This window comes from Lynx canadensis, chromosome B2, assembly GCF_007474595.2.
Source record: "Lynx canadensis isolate LIC74 chromosome B2, mLynCan4.pri.v2, whole genome shotgun sequence".
Classification (NCBI taxonomy): Eukaryota; Metazoa; Chordata; class Mammalia; order Carnivora; family Felidae; genus Lynx; species Lynx canadensis.
This window is the reverse complement of record NC_044307.1, coordinates 89,491,869-89,510,067: the sequence shown is the minus strand read 5'-3', so window position 1 is coordinate 89,510,067 and position 18,199 is coordinate 89,491,869. Positions and strand designations below refer to the sequence as shown.

At 39.4% G+C, this 18,199-nt stretch overlaps 1 pseudogene; it reads right to left on the bottom strand.

The window, feature by feature from the left end:
• LOC115514965 overlaps positions 1-18,199 on the bottom strand; it is a 69,606-nt pseudogene that overhangs the window by 47,938 nt on the left and 3,469 nt on the right.

The window sequence follows — 18,199 nt, the reverse complement described above, 5'->3', positions numbered from 1 at the left end:
CATGTAATATATAGTGAGTATAAATGATAGTGAAAGTATATATAAAATTTTATCTTTTATTCATTTGTGATCTCAAGAATATGCGGTTTTTTGTTTGTGTGTTCCCCAGAAATTAAGAATTGGCAAGCAATGGACTAATACATAGGCAAATGAAGAAGAAGAGAAAAAAAGCAACATGGGCATAGGATCATCTCTACCACATGAGATGGTCTTTCTGAGTTAGTGACATTTGAAGGAAGACCCAGGAGAAGAAAAAGAGATAGCTATGCATGTAAGAAACAAGAAAAAAAAAAAAAAAAGAGCTCTCAGCAGAAGGAATTGAATGTGCAAAGGAAGGGAAAAGAATCAAATGTTTGAAGGACTGAAAAGAAAAAGTCCAGTGAACCTGAATGCAGTCAACTCTGGAAGAGTTTGGTAAATATGAAGATTCATAGGCCAGGTATCAGTCAGATTCTTGACTGCGAACATTGGAAGGCAGCTATGGGTATCCTAAACAGAAAGGAATTTATTGTCACATAGTGGATAAGATCCATAATTGATGGAAAACGTGGACCAATACGCTTGGAAAATGAGCAGGAACTAAGGAAGGGTAGGGGGAGAAACTATCTCTTTAGGATAATGCCAGTGTTCGTGACTCCATTGGCTAGTTAATGCTACTAATTGACACGGACAAGGAAGAACTTCTCACCTATCTCTATAGCTTTGTGGCCTTCTCTCAGGCTTCAGAATGCCACCTGGAGGGGTCCAACTAGCCAAACATAGGTATGGCTGTGTGCCCTAGCAGGCCAAGGATGGAGAAGTAACGCTCAGACCCGTGGTTTCAAGAAGACTCACAAAATGGGGATCACCCTCCACATTGGTAGTTGAGTTGCTGAGCAGTCAGATGGCCACCAACACATAGTAAGAAATTTAGGTTTTTTTTAAGGTTCTATGGGAGGCCAGTAACAGTTTTGGGCAGGGAGGCGGTACAGTTTTACATTTTATTATAGAGATCACTTCAGTTGCTGCTCTTGAATGTGTCTTGAGATAAATGAAACAACACTGTAATCTTTGACATAAGAAAACTATCAATCCCAGATAGTTGAAACATAACGTCTGTAATAAGATAATCCCTTCTTTCATATAACTAGAATTTAAAATTTGATCAGGTAAGGTATAAGTGCTTTGAATATTTTTTCTCTCACATTTTAACTGCCTGTATTTTCTCATCCTTTAAAATCAGGAATTGAGGAGGGTTTATTTCTGACCTCCACTTTGACTCTGGAGGACTGAAGCAGGAGATCAAAGAACAAAACAGGGACTGTTTAAAGCACTGAAGCCTACACCAAAAACTTGGTAAGGTTTCAGTAAAACTCAGAAATGCAACTGGACAGAATTTGTTTTTTTTAAACAAAGAATACAAAACTACAAACAAAGCATTTGGCCCCATGAATGGTGGTCTGTTCAAAATTGCTGCCCTCTTCATTGTGTCGTCTTTGAAAGCAATTTTGGAGAAGTATAAATAATTTAAAATACCAGTTTTTCCCTAGAGTCATAGATTTTCTAATTTTTTTAATGTTTATTCATTTTTGACAGACAGAGAGAGACAGAGCACAAGCAGGGGTGGGGTGGAGAGAGAGAGGGACACAGAATCTGAAGCAGGCTCCAGGCTCTGAGCTGTCAACACAGAGCCCGACGTGGGGCTCGAACTCACGAATCGTGAGATCATGACCTGAGCTGAAGTCAGATGCTCAACCGACTGAGCCATCCAGGCGCCCCGGTAGAGTCATAGATTTTCAAACCACCAGGAGACATGTTACAAATTCTTAGTGGATGTCTAAAAAACAGGAAAATTCCATTTGAGAAAAGAGTGAAATTTGCCCATTCGTTTCTCAAAGTGAGCAATAAGGATCACTTGGAAGGAAACATCCCCAGAATCATGGTAGTCAACTGCAAGTAGCTAATAGATTTTAATCTACATTCACAATCTATTGGATTTGCTAAATGATTAATAATTCATAAAACAGTCTTTAAAAAAAGTTTTATGCATTTATTTTGAGAGATAGAATGTGCACGTGTGAGCATGCAAGTGGAGGAGGGGCAGAGAGAGAGGGAGAGCGAGAATCCTAAGTAGGTTCCATGCAGTTAGCATAGACCTTGATGTGGGGCTCCATCTCACAAACTGTGAGATCATGACCTGAGCCAAAATCAAAAGTTGGACGCTAAACCCAGTGAGCCACCCAGGTGCCCCCCAAACAGTCTTTTTGTAACAAGAAAATGAAACTTTTCCTGAATTTACACTTGAGATCAAAATAAATGGGAAGCATTTCATAAGATCGGTTCTTGCCAGAAAGGCAAATTGTGTTATAGTGTCATATGTAGCTCATCTCAGTGTGCCCGGGTGTGTGCACGTGCATACACACACACACACACACACACACACACACACATATACAAACACCTGATTCATGCAACAAATTAGAGGCACTTACCTGATCCATTTGTCAATTGCCCTTTGCACTACAGTTTTTGGAGCTGATTTGATTTCCATTTTTAAAAACAAGAAGAAACAGAAAAGACGAAATACTTGGTGAATGTCTTCTTCCAGGCACTGTGCTTGATGCTTTATATGTGTTTTTTAATTTAATTCTCATGATAACCTTCCAGGTAGTAATTACTATTTGATAGGTGAGGAAATTAAGGGCTCAGAGAAGTGAAGAAGTTTTACAAGGTCACAGGACTAGTATGTATGCAAGACTGAGATTCAAACCTAGGTTTGACTAACTTCCCTCTTCATATTCTTGCAGCCTCCCAGAGTTTAAACAAATAAGCTACCTCAATTTAAGGCTAGAATGTGCGTTTGTATTAGATGGAGCCATAAGAAATCCTAATGTTTGATTGTTTTGACCTATAAAAATGGTTATATTAATGTTTTTATTGAAATTATAAAAGTCTGCAAATGATGGTAACTACTCCATTGCAAATACTGGTGAAATTAATTGTGGCTTCAATCATTATCTGATGATAACATGATATTTAGGCAAATAACAGGAGCGTGTAAAGTTTTTAAATGTTAGAATGGTTTTGTGCAAATGAGAATGTAAAAAGTCACATAAAAAGTCAAAGAAAAACCAGAATTGAAACACCAAAAGAGAGAGATTCAAGTAGATAAATTAAATCTCTCTGATTTGCCTATGATAACACGGCATTATTTAGCATTAAGTGTACTTGTATGAAATTGGTAACTAAGTTTCATTCAGACATAAAATACCAAGTCCATTAAGTTATTAAAGTGATTATTTTAAACACATTTCTCTGGAGCTACAAAGGTTGAAAACAAAAGTGTTAGATACAATTTTAAGGTGAAACTGATTAAAAATTCTAATATAAAAGTACTAGATGATAAACTTTTCTCATCACGTGCATTAACTAAAGCAGCTTTGAGTAAATCATTCATCACAATGAGCATATACTGTGTAAAAGTTGATGGAAAGCTCAAATTTTAAAATGTATAATTTATATGTATTAAAATCTTTGAACTAGGGGTGCCTGGATGGTTCATTTGGTTGAGTGTCCAAATTCAGCTCAGGTCATGGTCTTGTGGTCTGTGAGTTCCAGCCCACGTTGGGCTCTGTGCTGACAGCTCAGAGCCTGGAGCCTGCTTCGGATTCCGTGTCTCCCTCCCTCTCTGCCCTTCCCCTGCTCACACTCTGTCTCTGTCTCTGTGTCAAAAATAAATAAATGTTTAACAAAAGAATAATGTTTAAAATCTTTGAACTAATGAACTATATAAGGTATTGGTAATATTGAAAGTTAACATAATGGAGAAGAAATGATATGGACTAACTCTCCAATTTATTTGAAGGTATGTTGCTTTGGTTGTAAATCTCAGTGACTCTTAGTGGGGAATGTTGATGCATATTTGGGACATCAATTTTTGAAGAGTTCAGAGAAGATTATTATACTAATCATTTAAAGAATTAATTTACTGAAAGCTTTTTCAATACCTACCATGTGTCAACAGGGACTCAGAGATTAACAAGGCATTTCAAGGAAGTTTCAAACTGCTTGATCAAGAAAATGTGAATCCCCTTGTCCTTTAAAGGATACTTGGTTTATACCTTAGTGAGGAAGAGAGCAAAACTATGAGAGGCATTTTCTTGCCAGTTAGTAAGAGCTCAGGAAATGATAGCTCTTTCTGTAATTATAGTGATCATTATAGTGATCATTATAGTAATCATTTATAAAATAAAAATCTTTTTTTTTTTTTTGGTGTTTGGATTCCAGCGAGACTCTTAACATCGCCCCCTCCCAAATGAAATCTCACTGTGACAAGGAAAGACTAGCACTGGGAGAGGTCTTAAAATGGAAACAGTTCCCGAGATTTTTGGTTTTTTTCTATGATCAAAACTCACAAAAGCATCATTTAAATTGTGAAGTGTTGTGCAAAGCAAAGCTTTATGATTGTCATTTTCAGCAAAAAATGTTTTTGGATATAGGGAGCCTGGGACAGTAAGTACTATATTAATTATCTGTTTTGCAGCAGGCTGACTTGAGGGAGGGCTCATTTCAGGAGACCTGAAAGAAGTCAGAGTTTGACTTTGAACCAGTGCTGGGGCGACTCTTGCTGTCTGGTACAGTTCTTCCGTTTTTTACACAAGATCTAGTCTTCACCTTACTGTCTTCAAACCCACAGCAATGGATGCAATTTGTGCACATATTAAAAAAAAATTTGACATGTGGGTGGTTAGGGGGCCACTGCCTGAGTTTGTCTCCCCCATGAATAACTTTGGCAACCAGACAGGGCTGGGGATTTGGAGGATGTGACTTTTGATGTGAGCGTGTAGGTGCCAGTTCACTCACAGACTCAAAGGTTGGGAGAATCAGACTTCTCCAAGCCAGCAGAGGCTGCAGTGAGTGTTCCCATGGGAATCCCAACCAGGCGCGGGGTGAATTCTGTTATCCTGAGGGTGGAGGAGTGTACCCCCGGTGAGTCTCCCTTTGTCAGACACTGTCCATAATTCCCGGTTCAGGAATCACTGTTGAAAACGTTTAGGTCAGTGCTTAAGAAATTCTGGCATCTTCTGTTCTGTCTTCTAGTATGATCCTCTGCCCTGTGAAAGATTTCTCAGAAACCTGGGTCAGAAGTTAATGGTCTTAATGTGGTGGAAAATTGGGTGAGTCTATCCTTGCTTGCTCTGTTTCAACTTTAGTGGAATACTATTTCTGCTTTTTTGATCATGGTCTCTGTAGGAAATTTTGAACGAGTGCTTTTCTGCTTTGTCACATCGTGGCACATAGAATGACAATATTTGTATATTACGTTGGGGAAAAGTATTGAGGCTGCTCATTGCAGAGGTGACTGCAGGCCTGGCCCAGCATCTCTGAGGGTCTGTATTTTTAGTATGTCCACTTACAGCTCAAAGGTTGGTAATTTTTGTTTTAGGGGAACTATGTCTATTACATAGTGAACAAATGGTGTGACCTAGCTTATAATCATGATGACAACTACTTACTATGCCCCAAACCCCATTCTATGCGCTCTGTGTGTACTAATTCATTTAATGCTTTCCCTACCCACAAGGTAGATAGTGTTGTTACTCCCAAAGTAAGAGAGGAAACAGGCATATGAAGACCAGCAGTTGACTAAAGCTCACAGAGACTTGTAGTAACTGACAGAGACAACATTTGGACCTATGCAGACTGACTTCAGAATTGTACTCTTAAATTATATTGCCTGAAGGAAGCAGTTGCAAGAAGGGTGGACTAAGCCAATAATCCATATAATACCGGCACTAAGCCTTTTGGGTCCCTAATGCTTTGAGAAGATTCTAGGCAGCAGAAAAATCCCACCAAAAGCAGGCATTGGACCAAGGCCAGGTTTAAGATCTGGAGAAGACAAATTCTTATAACACAAAGTCCTGACTGACTTGGGGCAGGAGGAATATGAGAACTGAATCTTTTGATTTTTGAGCATAAAACCAGCCAACTTCCACAAGTAGAGATTTTTTTCTTTTATCTCTAGATAGGAAAGAGGTCCTTAGGTGATCAGGAGATCCAGACCCAGAGGGAGGCACAATAAAGGGTTCCTTGTCCATGGAGAGATGGTTCTATTCTTGGCCTGGCAAAATCGAGGCTGCTTAAATTCCACTTGATGGTACAATGTAGAGTTGAAGACAGTGTGCAGCAGGAATCCTCAGTGAGGAGCAGGGCTGGGATCTGGGAGGTACAGTAATCATGTTGAGTCCTGGGGGCACTTCCCAGGACTATATGCAACTACAACTCAGCCTCAGAGGGCCAGGTCAGACTCAGTTTAGTGACTTCTATTTTTGTACAATTCCCTAGGACAGAAACAATCAACCTGGAAATCTGAGGCTCTCTCTCTCTCCCTCCCTCCTCCCCAACCCTGAAATCATCCAGCTAGAAGACTTCATTGCTTCATGCTGATAAGGATAAGGAAATGAGAGGGAGGACAGCTTATGGTTGATAGGAGATAATATCAACAGTTGATAACTCAAAGTTGAGTTAATTAGCGTCTAAATTACTTCAGTCTTAAATTAGCCCTGAGGTTTGTTCAGGAACAATTTCCCTTGAGGGTCATGAGGCAGTTGTGGGAGAGACTAAACTAACACAAGATCACTGAAGGTTTGTTTTTCCTGGGCACACAACTAGACCAAAGCTCCCTTTCAGCTAGATGTGGCCATGTGACTTGAGTGTTGGCCACTGGGATGTACAAGGGAGTAGGGTACGTCCTTTCCAGGCCAGACCCTTCAACACTGCCCTCACAACCCTCCTTTCTCCTTGCTCCCTGCTACTCTCTCTTTCCTGATCTGCTGGCCAGAGAAGATCCCACAGATGAGCAGGGGATGGCACAGAACCAGGATGGGTGGTGTCCGTGCTGTTGAATCCCCACAACTGGATTTTGTGAAGGTAAGAAATGAATTTCTGTGTTGTTAAACCATTGAGATTTCAGTGTTGGCCTGTTACAGTTGAAAGCACAGTCTGACTCAGTGCTGGTGATAACAGAAACAACCAACATAGATACAGTGCTTCTGTGTTCCAAATACGCTTTACTTATAGTCACTCAATCCAAATCAAAATCCTATGAGGTAAGTACTTAAAGATGAGGCCCAGTCAATGTTGACTTGCCCAAGGTCACACAATTGGAAGGAATATGACAGTATTTGAACCTGGACAGTGTAGCACCAGAGACTATACTGCAGTTAAATATCTGAAGAGTTCTCTCTGATGTAAAGTTCTTTCAGAAGACAAACTATGTTCCCTTTAGTTAGGAGAAAGGGGTATGATTTTGGCCCATGCATGAGTTGCCCCATGGCTGTGGGTCTCTGACCATGAACACAAATAAATAAGGAAATAAGTAGATAAATAAGTAAATAAGTAGAGGAACTGGCCCAGGGGAGGGTCACAGGGTGGTTAAAAGAGAAAACGAATTACAATCTGAGCTTCTGGAGCCGTGGAAGAACTGTAAGTAGGGGACAGATGGGTAGAGTGAGCTGTGTGTTCAGTGCCCCAAATGAAGCCTGCTGGAAGAGGGGAAGAGATGCTTGCACTTATAGGTTCCCTGTGACCTCAAACTGATCTCTCAGAGAGGCTCCCCTGCAGAGAAGAGCAAGGTGCAGAGGGAAGGGTGGGCAGGGGCTGGACATTCATTTTATCCAGCTGTTCTGCATCCCTACTGATTCCTAACCTTGAAAATGCTGCAAATGTGTCAGCCTGGGTGTCAGGTGACCCAAAGCCCCAGCTCACAAAAGCCATGTGTGAAAAAGCCAAGGGGAGAAGACTGTTTGTCCTTCTGCTCTCCTTTCTGGCAACTCTCAAGCAGATATGGACATCAAGCATCCTGCCATTATTAGCCCATCGTTCCAAGAGGACAATGTACAACTATTGCTACTAGGGGTTGCTTTGGAAGAGCCTCCCAGGGCAATAACCAATGATTGAAAGTTCTGCTTTTCATGACATTCCATCAGAACAAGCTTGCCATGGGACCTGAAAGAACTTAACAGAAATTTTGATAAGGAGTATCTGGATATTAGTCAGTAAATGGGTTGTTGGAAAAGCTCATTTCTTTCCACTAATATTAAAAAGAAAGAAAGAAAGAAAGAAAGAAAACTTATTCTTATAATGATCTAGATACAGTTTCTGTTAGAACTAAAGTTACAAAGTGCAACTTCCTTTCCATGCCTATGTCCTGGAATAAGTTTGCTGTATTTATTTAATCAGCTCTTATTGAGAGCCTGTTACCCAGAAGCAATTAGCTCAGTAGGACTTGGGTAGGTGCTGTTGGTTGAGGGTAGTGGGGGAAAATGGTGGCTACAAAAGCAACAACACAGGATTTCTTACTATTCACTTGGTGAGGAAGACACGTGCACAATTTATAAAATGAAATGAATAACACGAAAATGAGGGCAGGGAAAGCGCTGTGTGTGAGCTAAGTATTAACCTACGTACTCTTTGGTTGTTCAAAACTGATATTTAGGGGTGTTTGTATGTTGGGAGGGGCTGGGGACAGGGATCAGGTGGTTGTAAAAGTCATATAGGAACCCTACCGAGAAGCAATCGGTGGGGCTAGTAACTTGCACCAAGTACATTGGCTGAACTTGAGCACGCAGTCCTCCCTGCAGGGTAAGTTCTTCTGCAAGTTATTGTATCAATCCTATAAATGAGGAATTTTCCCTTTCTTTACATTAAGTGTGAGTAGAGTTCTGTGATTGACAGCAAGCTTCGTGTGCAGACCCTGCTTAGGGAGGGAATGCTGGGGAAGATATACTGTATATTTTTTGACATTTCAAGGAGGCCTCTGTGTGAGTTATAGCTGAGCACTCAATGGCTGCCACATTTGTTCACACCATCCCAGTGTCGAATTCATTGTTTGTAAAGCTCTTTGGGATAATTTGTATATGAAGGATTCCATATAAAACCAGTGTTTACTCCTTTTTGTGTTTTGCCTTTGGAGCCTGACACATACGGGTGCTTTTATATGCAGCATGCAGGAAATTAAGCACTCAACTCTTACTAGCACCACCAGGAACTGGGCTCCGGGTGGTCTACCTAGGGGTGGTGGAAAGGGGCTCACAGGTATGCAAGTAAATTGAAACAAAGACAGAGCAAAACTCAGATATTTATTCAGCTGTTGAAAGCTTTATGGGCAACCAGACTACAAATAATGTAAATTATTTTACTGAGAGTTTGCTGAAGAAATGGAGCTTAAACTACCCCCTTCATTTTATTTATGAGTGTTGACGTGTTGATATATATATGTATATATATATATATATATATATATATATATATATATGTATGTGTGTGTTTGTGTATGTGTGTGTGCGCGTGTGTAATAAAATGTCTATCTCAGCATCTTGTTACCTGGAAATTTCCATTAATTGACATAATTGTGGTTCATTGTGGAAATGATGCTATTAATCTATATTATAAGCCTGAGACACGCAAAATCCTTAAATTAAGTCCTATTGAGACTTGATGTTTATTGCTTTTGAATTCTTTGAGCAGAGATAATTTCTGTGACATGTATGGTGACTCCCTAAACAAAGTATAGAATTATTCAAAAATATTTCACATTGAGATTATGTAAGAGATTACACTAAAAGGCACACAAACACGTATCTCATGTTAAAAGCATATAAGTATCTCATGTTCTTTAAAGACATGCAAACTAATAAATTATTCTTGCCTATATATATATATATATATATATATATATACACACACACACAATATGATCTATATTATACACACACACACACACACATACGGTTAACCCTTAAACAACAGGGTTTGAACTGCACGGATCCACTTATATATAGATTTTTTTTTCTATAAATACAATGCATATTGTAAATGTATTTTCTCTTCCTAGTGATTTTCTTAACATTTTCTTTTTTCTAGCTTACTTTATTTTAAGGATATAGTATATAATACCTATATAAAATATGTGATAATCGACTATTTACACTATGAGTAAGTCTTCTGGTCAGCAGTAGGCTTAGTAGGTAATTTTTGGGCGAGTCCAAGTTATACTCAAATTTTTGACTGCATGGGCTGGGAGTCGGTGCCCCTAATCCCCATTGTTCAAGGGTCAACTGTATGTGATAGTTGTTGGTCCATTTGTGACACAGCAAATCAAAAGGGTGTTGGCTGAAGCCTGCGAACTGTGGTTGGTCTTTCTTACCTGTAATCTAATCATTGGGAAACCCTTGTGTTATAATAAAAAAATGATAATACAGCAGCTAGATGGTGTCAATGAACTGTAGATAGGGACCAAGAGTGACTTAAAGTCTGATGTCCATGTTGTGCTTCCACTAAAGTCTTCCCTGGCACGTTGCACCCACTGGAGTAGATACTGAAGTATGCACATAGCGTGAGGTTCTCATTTCTTAGGGATTTTAATGCAATAGATTCTGATTTTCCCACAATGACCTTCGGAAGTGCTATTTGACTCATATAACCCAAAAGTTCACAGGCCTCATCAGCATGTGGGTTCGAATGAGGTCCCTTACTGATGTTATAATCACAATACTTCTGTGACTTTGGGAAGTCACTTACCCTTTTAAAGACCTGTTAGCTTATCTGTAAAATGAAGGTAATAATAGGAACAACCTTATTTTGAATATAGATCAAAGAGGCTGATCTATGTAAAGAATTTAGCAGAGTATCCAGCATATAGGAACTTAAAAATAAATATTGCTAATAAAGATAATATTTTATTTATTGATTGGTTTACATTCTATTTTTTAAAACTGATTTGAGGTGATAAAATAAAAAACAAAAGAAAAGTAGAGATTATATTAAGTTTATTTTTTTCCAATGAAATTTCTTCAGAGCAAAATATCTAAAAAAGAAAACAGGGGTCATTGGAAGAGTAAGAGTTGTCGGCATCTCAAAAATTCAATTCGAATACATCTTAAAAAGTTAAATCTTAAAAGGTGAACCATTTAATGCATCTGTAAAGTCAGTCAATTTCTATAATTTGAAGATAGATTCAGTTTCATCATTCTTTCTTGCCTGCAACACAGCTAAAATATAGAGTTTTCATTTTTTCTATCCGACTGAATTGCTATCAGATTTTTGTAAACCATTCACTCTGGAAGAATGCTTTGTTCTGGAAAAGGCGAGTGCTGGGAAAAACTCAGCAAGACTGCATAGCTTATTCTTTGAAAACTAGCACTTGATAAAGGTGTTAACTCGACATGTAATTCCACTTAGTAAAGGGATCATTGAACAGAATGGATGCAACGATTAAACCATAATTATACACTGTAGCTATAATTATTTTGCAAAGAAAAGGCACATATAACAAATAAAGGAAATATTTAAACACAGGCATAGAAAAGAAGAAAAATCCATTATTTAAGATGAGAAAGGGTAAATATGTGTGAAAATCAATGGAAATAAAAGCAGGCTGGAAATGTTTGCATTGAAATAATTGTAAGAATAAAAAGCATCAGTTATGTGATTCACCAATCACAACAAAACTCTCTTAGGCAAGATGTTTTATAATGCAAAAATTGAGAAAATGGAAAGGATAAATGTTTGTTGAATGAATGAATCAGTGAATGAGTGAATCAGTGAATTGAAGAGGTTAGAGACCTTTAATAAAGTACTGTGCTACCAAGAAGAAATGACCAAATTAAGACATGAAGTTTAGTATAAAACTCAGTTTACTTTTTACCATATTGAGGGTGTTGAGCTAATTGCTCACATCCTTTCTCTAAGAACAAAAAAATAGAGGGCTTGGTAAACATTATTCAAATTTGGAAAAAAAACTAGCAATGAAGACCTCACAAAAATAGCTATTAGATTACAGAGAATAAGGGGAAAAGGTAGTTTCCTAAGCGTGGTGTATTGCTGTCATAGTCAGGTGTGGCAGGCTTACCTGGAAGAAGCTGAGGCAGTCCTGAGGAAGTTTAGGGACCAGGCTAGGGCCAGGGCCAGGGTATGAAGGAGAAACAGAGGTACCAACTATGGGAACACAGTCAAGAGACTACATAAGGAGCCAAGAAGATACAATATGGAGTCGTGGGGCATGGGTCTTTGGGGCTAATACACAGCACTGGTGGCAGTGTAGGGAAGGATGAGATGCCCGACCAGCTGACTGGTAAAAGGATAATCTGATCTAAACAAGGAAGTCGTGATTTTTTTAGAACCTTTGATGGTCCGTTTCTTTCATGACTGTGACCAAGAAATCCCAAGTACTTTCCAAAATTTGGGGGTGGGTGGGTCTCAATGGATCTACAAAATGACGTTTGAGCATTCCTAGTTTCATCATTGGGGCTTTATTTGTGCTTAGTTTCATTTAAAAAAAATAAGGAATTTTAGGCCGGGACAGGATTTTGGTCTGTAGACGTGAAGGTGTTAGTTACCAATAGATGGTTATTAACTTCCAGACACCTCCAGAATCTTACCCGAGTGTGACGTTCCCGTTCTTTGAACAGGCATCACTTTGCTTGATACAAGTCATAACCTCGTTCCAATGGGAACTATCTAGTCAACGGTGGAGGTCACTTCTGCAGACCCTGTTAATGTTCATAACACGCTGACAGTTACCACATTCAATAAAGCCAACAGGATTTTGTGTCCCTAAAGCAATGACAGAAATGAGTTTACAGATATCTCAACTGCCCTGTGCTCTGTGACCATGATCCTTTAACTCTCTCCAACAGAGACCACACAGCTAACCTCTTGTATCTCATGGTTTAGAAGGTCCGGCCACCCTGGAAAGAGGAAAATCATCCCTGCCGCCTGCATCTTCTCCGTTTGCTGAGGCTGGAGAGCCGGCAAAATTAGAGTTTCACTGTGGCTCCTTCTGGTCGTTTTACAATTTGCCAATTTCTTGCAGTGCTTCGGATTGCTACAATCTTATCATTTTCAAAAACTCATCATTACTTGTTCTCTCCGTGTAGATCATTTGTAGTTATGAGGAAAACCTCCCTCTGCTTTTAATCTCACACTGGGGTAGGGTTTCACATTTTACTTCTCAAGTGCACTTCCACAAAAGAGAAATAAATAGGCATTCTGATTCTCTCAAGACCAGAATACTATCATAACTTTTTATCTTTTACTGCTCTACACTCAAGGGTGGGTAGAGAGGTGTTTTCTTGCTCTCACATGGAATTACTATTAAATATAAGTGTTAAATTTGGATTGACCAGGGAAAGAGGCAAAGAAGCCTAAAAGAGCTCTTGAATAGTCTTTGTCATTAATCTGCTTACAGTAAACAGAAATATTTCTGAAAATGGAAAGTTACATTTTCAAAAATCGTATATGTTTGTGGGCGTATATATGTATAATGTGAGTGTATATATGTTATTTTGCAAAGGAAAAATGGATATTATTCTTATTAAACTTAAGCCTTCCTGAAAAGATGGATGTTGTGGAATAAACTATTACAATTCAGGTAACAACAATGATAGGGTTAAGCTAAGACAGACATGAGGGATGTCAAATATTTGGAACTCTGTTGGAAGTTTCACTCCAGCAAAGCATAGCATCTAATCTGATGCATTCTTTACTGGGCTTGCCAAAAATTGGATTCTATTTGTGAGGTTATAACTACTGAGAGCCTGAGTGACCTTTTCTTTTCATGACTGTGACCTCAAATATTTGGCCCCACTCAAGAAAATTTGCTTTGGGGTAGTCTAGAGATATTATAGAACCTGAGAAATTGTGTGTGTGTGTGTGTGTGTGTGTGTGTGTGCATGTGTCTGTGTGTGTGTGTGTCTGTGTATGGAGGGACCTGGGGGGGTGTTGAAACGGATGGGTTCGGAAGGAGCCATCTTGGCCTGTCACTGAAGTAAGAAAGGAGAATAGTCAAGAATATGAAAATTAATGAAACTATAGGGAAAATTACTGCCCATTGTAGAGATTTGGGCAAAGGGCTGCAAAACTAGACATTGTCAGATAAAATTTAGACTTTGGGAAAGTAAATTTCTTCAACCTCAGAGACAATGCAGGTATGATTCTCTGATCAAAGACTCTAAAAGGGTCGCAGCTTACATAAGATGAGAGATCCTGTAAAGGATCTCTCTTCAATAATTAAAAAATCATTTCAGTTGAATAAAGGGTGGAGGCAAAATAGCTAATGACACGGCAGTAGCCCAGGACCCCTCAGATGAGTTCCAGATATGTACTAAAGATGGCGAGAGGGCCATGTTATCAATGTTAGAGTGACATGGTCTTACAAAATAGAGCAGTGAGTTGTGGAAAACACAAAACAGCCACACAACACACTTGAAGAATAATTGTTTACATTTGAATGAACATTTTAAAGCATTTTTATTTAAATTTTTTTTTAATGTTTATTTATTTTTGAAGGAGAGAGAGACAGAGTATGAGTAGGGGAGGGGCAGAGAGAGAGGGAGACAAAGAATCCGAAGCAGGCTCCGGGCTCTGAGCTGTCAGCACAGAGCCCGACACGGAGCTGGAACTCACGGACCTCGAGATCATGACCTGAGCTGAAGTCGGACGCTTAACCAACTGAGCCACCCAGGTGCCCCTTAAAGCATTTTTAAAAAGTTTATTTACTTTGAGAGAGAGAGTGTGTGAGGTAGAGTGAGAGAAAGAGAGAGAGAATCCTGAGAAGGCTCCCACTGTCAGTGCAGAGCCCAATGCAGGGTTCGAACTCACAAACCGTGAGATCATGGCCTGAGCCAAAGTCAGACGCTCAACCAAGTGAGCCACCCAGGCTCCCCTATAAATGTTTGAAGGAAGAATGAACAAAGGCAAAGTTCTCTTTGCATCTTCTGCTTTGCATGTCCATTCAGAGGAATAATTTCCAAAGCAGAAAGTGTGGGAGGTGAGAACTGAGTGTGGGGAATAGCCATTTACCCTTGTGGATAATTGGTGATTTGGTTCATTAAATCAAGCACTGGCTGCTTTTGCCTATACAACTCCTCTCTCTGGTAACAAATTGCATATGTCTTTGTATCTGCATTGTTTAGTACATTTCTCTCAAAGGGAGGGGTTTCTATTTTTGTTACCAGCAGCCATTATGTTCAAGGCACATGGTTTTGAAGACTTAGATTTTCCTTCTGTTCTCACTTCTGTGTGTACAGAAACGTCTGAAGTTTAATCTTCAGGAATCTGAGATAAATGAGACTGGCCATTGAATTGATTTCTTCATTGTGGGTAAGAATGACCCCAGGAGCAAATGAGACTTGGGAAATCACGATATTCTTCAGTTCCTCAGTTTGACAGTTAACCTGCTAGGAAGAGCCCCACATCCAGTTAGACTAAGAAGGGTCGTATGAGTGTACAAAACAGTGAACAAAACCGTCCAGAAAATCAGAGGCGATTGAACTTTATGTCCCTGCCCAACTGCAGCGTTACTCAGAATTTATGGCTATGCCAGCCTTTGCACCCTCAAAACATTTTCCCAAGTATTTTAGGATTCTCACATAAATATTGCTGCAGTAAGTATCATCAACATTTAGTAGCTGTTTTTCAAGAATAGCCAAGTGACATTATTATGGTCTGCCATCAAACCAGGGGAGGTGTGGAGGAGGCCAAAGCTGATCATTGCAGAGAAAGGCGATATTTATACAGACACACAAAGCAGAGTTTATGCCTAAGAATCTATATACGTTTCCACATATTAGCAGCATATTTGGGTCTTCTGTCTGCTTTTGGTACAGTGCTCCTCAAATGTTTCCATCCAAATATTTTTAATGAGAGAGGAGGGTGAATGTGTGTCTACCTCATAGATAAATTTTTTGAGGTCATGTGTTTATTTTTAAAAAGGTGTGTGGATTTTGAATTCAATGAAAAAGGGAGGAGTTTGAGGCGATATGTAAGTCTGTACTTCTGCTCAAAGTACTATTGTGCCCTGGCACATTTCCCAACTGTCTTAGGAAAATTATCTCATACTATAGTATAAGGATCACCTGGAATTCTTGTTCAATTTTTTTTTTAACATTTATTTATTTTTGAGACAGAGAGAGACAGAGCATGAACAGGGGAGGGTCAGAGAGAGAGGGAGACAAAGAATCCGAAACAGGCTTCAGGCTCTGAGCTGTCAGCACAGAGCCCGATGCGGGGCTTGAACTCAAGGACCGCGAGATCAAGACCTGAGCTGAGGTCGGACGCTTAACCGACTGAGCCACCCAGGCGCCCCTGGAATTCTCGTTCAAAATGTGAATTCCTGGTCTCTACATTCACCTCCTCCCTCCAGATCCTGAATAGGTGAGTGTAAGTGAGACCTGGAAATAAGAGCCTCAGGAGACTGGTTCTGTTTTGATGAGCCAAGTAGCATACTAAGAGAAACCTGGCTCTAGAAACAGCCTTGGGGTGTCTTGTTACCTCACTTGGAGAACCACTTCTCTAAGTGTTCTAGGAGTATCCTCCACAGAAATGGATAATCCACTCTCAGCTTTGTTGACCATCCCTGCTCTTCACTAATCCTGTAGTCAACCAGTCTGAACTCCTTCTGGCTTTCTTACAAGACTCACATCTCTCCATCCTCAGTCTTTTCACTAGAGTTGTTCTCAGCCGGTCCCTAAACCTGATTGGCACACCCTCAAATTCTATTGATCTTTCGTGGCTCTCAAATGCTGCCTTCCCTACAAGAGCCTGTCCTCCACCCACTCAACTTGCCATGATTTTTCTCCTGAGCTCTCTTCAATCCTTGTCTTAGTACTTTTATCCATGTTTTATCCCTCCTAATTGAGCCTAGGTTCCAGAGAGGGAGTCCATGTCAGATACATGTCTGAGTCACTTGCTGCCTCAAGGTCCTTTGAATGCAATGGATGTTCAGGAGAAGAAACAAATAGCTACTACTTACCTCTGGTAATGTGGTGATCGATTGGAATGGGCTTCTTTTTTGTACCAGTATGTATTTCCCTTAATTAGGTGGGAAGAAAATCCAGAAAGGATCACAGCAGTGATGCAATGAAAAAATGGATATTTGGACCCATAGAGATAAAAGCGAACTCTGATCTCAACTATGTAAATTAGTTAATAATTATATATCATTATTGCAACAAGAGTGCCACACTAACGCAAGATGTTAATAAATAAGGAAAACTAAGTGGGAGGAGTTTGAGGCGATATGTAAGTCTGTACTTCTGCTCAATTTTTCTGTAAACCTGAAACTGCTCCCCAAATTAAGTCTAGTGTTTTTAAAAAGTTTAAAGAATGGGTATTTGGTAGTGAGAGGAAAAAAAGAAGCGACCGAGTAAGGTGAAATGATAAGAAATTAATCTAATCAGAAGAAATCCCCCAACGTTTGTTATGAGTGGTATTTCAAGAGTAGGAATACAAGGCCTGGCTTGCTATGGTTGGGGACACTCTTTCGTGGTTGTTTATGTACAACACTTCTAAAGAATTCTTTGAACTCAGCTTCTTCATTAGTGAAATAAGATTTTCACGCTGAGAAACATTTGATAAAACCAAAGTATCAATAAGCAAACATGAACCTGATAATAAACACTGCCTAAGTAAGAATTTACCTTGTTACAAATGAGAGTAGAACTGGCAATGTAAGTGTATTTATAAGGGCAGAGGTGGAACAGGGCTGTAGGGGGGATGCATTCTACCAAGGAGTTTAAAGAATACTTTCAGTGTAACGAAGAGACATATGATAGCATCAGCCATCATGGTTTGACATCAAGAAAGATAAGGGGGAAAAAAGTGATAAGAGGAAGAGAGGGAGAGAGCGCGAGACAGAGCACGCGAGAGAGCGCTTTATAGAGCTGGGCTCACACATACTCAGCAGTTCATTTCAGAAGAAAAAAATAACAGTTTTCAATTTATGCACACTGTAAGTATCTAAATGATTCAATGTAGACTATCATACCACAAACTCCTTCAGAATAATATAGTCAGCACAACCTGCAAATTTGAATTGGTTTTAACCTTCATCAGGGTTCTCCATCCTCCATTTAGTGTTATAGCAACCCAGGATCTGTCTCTATTTTGTTGCTAAGCCATTTTCATGTGCATTAATATATATAAAATTATATATACTTCATATGCATTTCTCCATAAATAGAAAAGGGATGTTTGCACCGAGTACGTGTTTTTATTTAGCTTTCTCTTCCTCTGTTGATATGAGAAATACCATTTGTAGTTTATGAGGATACTTTGTACGTATACCAGACAAGGTGGTTTGCTCTCAGGGCAAAAGTTCTACATGCAATTGACTCCTCAGGCTGCATCTTTTCGGAAACACCTACCACACCATCGTGCA